This window comes from Aegilops tauschii, chromosome 1 (genome assembly GCF_002575655.3).
Source record: "Aegilops tauschii subsp. strangulata cultivar AL8/78 chromosome 1, Aet v6.0, whole genome shotgun sequence".
NCBI classification, from domain to species: Eukaryota; Viridiplantae; Streptophyta; class Magnoliopsida; order Poales; family Poaceae; genus Aegilops; species Aegilops tauschii.
Genome location: NC_053035.3, coordinates 325,320,876 through 325,325,308, shown reverse-complemented (window position 1 = coordinate 325,325,308; position 4,433 = coordinate 325,320,876).

The window sequence follows — 4,433 nt, the reverse complement described above, 5'->3', positions numbered from 1 at the left end:
CAAGGAATCAAACATATCATATTCAGTGATCTACAAGTTTTATGTAGGATTTTATGACTAACCATGTGAATGACCAATTCCTGTCATCTCTCTAAATAGATATAAGTGAGGCAAGAGAGTTTAATTCTTTCTACAAAAGATATGCCCACGCTCTAACAAATATAAGTGAAGCAAAAGAGCATTCTATAAATGGCGGTTTTCTATATGTATGGAAACAGGCAATCCAAAGTTCAAATGATATATGTGAAGCACATGAAACATTCTATAAAGCCATACTCAAAAGATATAAGTGAAGTGCAATGAGCATTCTATAAATCAACCATGTACTATCTCATACCAGCATGGTGCATCAAAGAAAAGTGAAAACTAAATGCAAAAGACGCTCCAAGATTTGCACATATCACATGAACGAAACGAAACCGAAAACATACCGATTCTTGTTGAAGAAAGATGGGATGCCTTCCAGGGCATCCCCAAGCTTAGACGCTTGAGTCTACTTGAATATTTACTTGGGGTGACATGGGCATCCCCAATCTTGAGCTCTTGCCTCTCCTCCTTCTCCTCACATCGAGACATCCTCGATCGTCGAACACTTCATTCACACAAAACTTAACAGAAAGTTCGGTAAGATCCGTTAGTATAATAAAGCAAATCACTACTCTAAGTACTGTTGCAAACCAATTAAAATTTTCTTTTTGCATTGTAGCTACTGTAATATAACTTTTCCATGGCTTAATCCACTGATAGAAATCGAAGTTTCATCAAAACAAGCAAAACAATGCATCAAAAACAAAATCTGTCTTAAACAGGACAGTCTGTAGTAATCTGAACATTCACCATACCTCTGGTACTCCAAAAATTCTTAAAAAATGGGGAAAAATAAAAAATTTGTATAGAAATATAGTGCAAAGAGTTTCATAACCGTTTGACGTTCCAGTAAAGAATGTAAAATCACGCACTACAGCCAAAGTTTCTGTTTTGCACCGCACAAACCAACAAGCAATGTAAACATCCTAAAGGCAAATCTTGGCACATTATTTTTATAATACAATGGAATTGTACAAGGGGATAATTATTTTTTTTGAAAAGTTTCTGTAATTAAGATTCACAAAGTTTTCGTGAGCATGAACAAAGTTCAAGGACGTCCCCCACTTTCACAATGCTCGTCTCTCTCACTTTCACTTTTCTTTTTGTGAAGTTTTAAGTTCCCCTCTATATTTTTTCGTTTTTAAACTTTATAAAAGCACTCAACAGAAATAAATGACTCTCTAAAACTTTCGGGTTGTCTCCCTGGCAGCGCTTTCTTTAAAGCCATAAAGCTAGGCATAAAGTGCTCAAGTAACGAATCCACCCGGATCCCAAGGTATATCAAAGCCAATTTGAATTAGCAATGATTTGGCATTTAGTAGTGAGCACAAAGCAACATATATCCAGCAATTATGAAGTCTAACTCTCTTCCTATGCATTGGCATGTCATACAAGAACAATTCATGCACATCAAGTAAAGGCCAATGCATAGCATAAGAAGTTTCTTGCAATTTTATCGTGTTGGAAACATAGAGAGACGGAGATGTAGTTCCTCTCTCATAATAATTGCAAGTAGGAGCAGCAAGCACATGCATATTATATTCATCAAAATCATCATGCGCAACGGTAAAAGGCAACCCATCAATATAATCCTTAACAAGAGCAAACTTCTCCGTTATAGTGTAGTTCGAAGAATTCAAAAAGATAATAGGACTATCATGTATGGGTGCAATAGCAACAATTTCATATTTAACATAAGGAACAATAGCAAGTTCATCTCCATAAGCATAATTCATATTGGCATCTTGGCCACAAGAATAGCAAGCATCAAGTTCATCAAAAAGGGATATTTCAAACGAATCAACGAGATCATAGCAATTATCATGGCATTCATCCTTCGGTAAGAACGAAGGGGCATTAAATAATGTATGAGTTGAAGAGTTACTATCATTAGAAGGTGGGCACGAGTAGCTAATCCGATCTTCCTCCTTTTGTTCTTCGCTCTCCTCATCATCTTTTTCATCCAATGAGCTCACAGTTTTATCAATTTCTTCTTCCATAGACTCCTGCAAAATATTATTCTCTTCTCGGACAGCGGAGACTTTCTCAATAAATTTATCAACATCATAATTGTATTTATAATTCTCATAGCAATATTTAAGGATAGCTAAATTTTCAGGTCTATAAACTGAAACATCAAAATCTTCAAACTCTTTAAACAAAGATTCAATTTCGCATGCACCCTTAAAAGTAACAAATTCTTCTATTCGTTCCACATCATAGTAATCATATATACCTCTAGCATAAGAAGCCAAGGTTTTATTATCATTAAATCTACATGAAAAGGGAAGGTGTGGAGCCTTCATCCTAGAGCAACAAGTATAATCATATCTCAAGCATAGTTGCCGAGCATACCAATGCAACATATGAATTTGATCACATAATAGTTTCCCTTTTTGAGTCAAGCGATAATCCCTAAAGTATTCACGTTGATCCAACGTGTCTCCCATTATATAATTGAATGGGTTTCCTTAGGATTATTAAAGTAGTGCATAATATCTTTCACATAATGAGCATCGAGGGTTTTAGGAGGTTCCCCATCTCCATGAGTAGCAAGTACACCTATTTTTTTGGTATTTCGTGTTCCATATCCATAACTAAAGATAGAGAACAACTTAGAATAGAAAATAAAAACTACTTAGTGATAAAGCAAACAAGCACACACGAGAATATTCACCCCACGCTATTGCTCCCCGGAAATGGCGCCAGAAAAAGGTCTTGATAACCCACAAGTATAGGGGATCGTTTCTAGCCTTTTTCGATAAATAAGAGTGTTGAACCCAACGAGGAGCTAATGGTAGAACAAATATTACCTCAAGTTCTATCGACCACCGATACAACTCTACGCACACTTGACGTTCGCTTTACCGGAAACAAGTATGAAACTAGAAGTACTTTGTAGTTGTGATAGGATAGGTTTGCAAGATAATAAAGAGCGCGTAAATAAAAACTAGGAGCTCTTTAGATAAAGAAATAACTAGTTAGTCTTAGTAGAGAGCTTTTTGTCACAAGAAAGTTATTTGTCCCTAGACAATCGATAACTAGACCGGTAATCACTATTGCAATTTTATATGAGGGAGAGGCATAAGCTAACATACTTTCTCTTCTTGGGTCATATGCACTTATGATTGGAACTCTAGCAAGCATCCGCAACTACTAAAGATCAGTAAGGTAAAACCCAACCATAGCATTAAAGTATCAAGTCCTTTTTACTCCCATACGCAAACAACCTACTTACTCGGGTCTGTGCTTCTGTCACTCACGCCACCCACCATAAGCAAATCATGAACATATTGCAAACCCTACAGCGGGGATCCCTCACGCTTGCGCGACACGGAGAGCACCATAGGACAACACCAATAATAAAACATGCAACTCAAACCAATCAAGATCATCAATGAACCCATACGACAAAACTGATCTACTCAAACGTCATAGGATGGCCATACATCATTGGGAAATAATATATAGCGTTGAGCACCATGTTTAAGTAGAGATTACAGCGGGTAAAAGAGGGGTTACACCGCTGCATAGAGGGGGATAGAGTTGGTGATGACGGCGGTGAAGTTGTTGGTGTAGATTGCTCTGACGATGATGGCCCCGGCGGCGTTCCGGCGCCACCGGGAGAGAGGGGGAGAGAGCCCCCCTTCTTCTTCTTCTTCCTTGACCTTCCCCCTAGATGGGAGAAGGGTTTCCCCTCTGGTCCTTGGCTTCCATGGCGGCGGTGGGGCGAGAGCCCCTTCGAGGTTGGATCTCTCTCTCTGTTTCCTTCTGTTTCTGCACTCCCTAATTCTGCCCTTTCACCGTTTCTTAAATTACCGGAGATCCGTAACTCCGATTGGGCTGAAATTTGGACACGGTTTTTATCCGGATATTGGCTTTTTTGCAGCGAAATAAGGGCGTCAACCACCTTACGGAGTGGCCACGAGGGCCCAGGGGGCGCCCCTCACCCTCGTGGGCCCCTTCGGGCATCGTCTCGCGTTGATTCCACTTCCCAAAATTCACATATATTCCAAAAAAATCCCCGGAAGTTTTTATCCCGTTTGGACTCCGTTTGATATGGATTTTTTGTGAAACAGAAAACATGCAACAAACAGGAACTGGCACTGGGCATTGGATCAATATGTTAGTCCCAAAAATAGTATAAAAAGTTGCCAAAAGTATGTAAAAGTTGTAGAATATTGGCATGGAACAATAAAAAATTATAGATACGACGGAGACGTATCAGCCACCGCCGCCGCGGCCTCTGCATGGCCTACTGGAGTGTATAACTCGTTTATCCCGCACCTACTGTTTACTGTTATAGCCATGCTAGCGTTATACGTAGATGTGTCTGCCATTAGCGT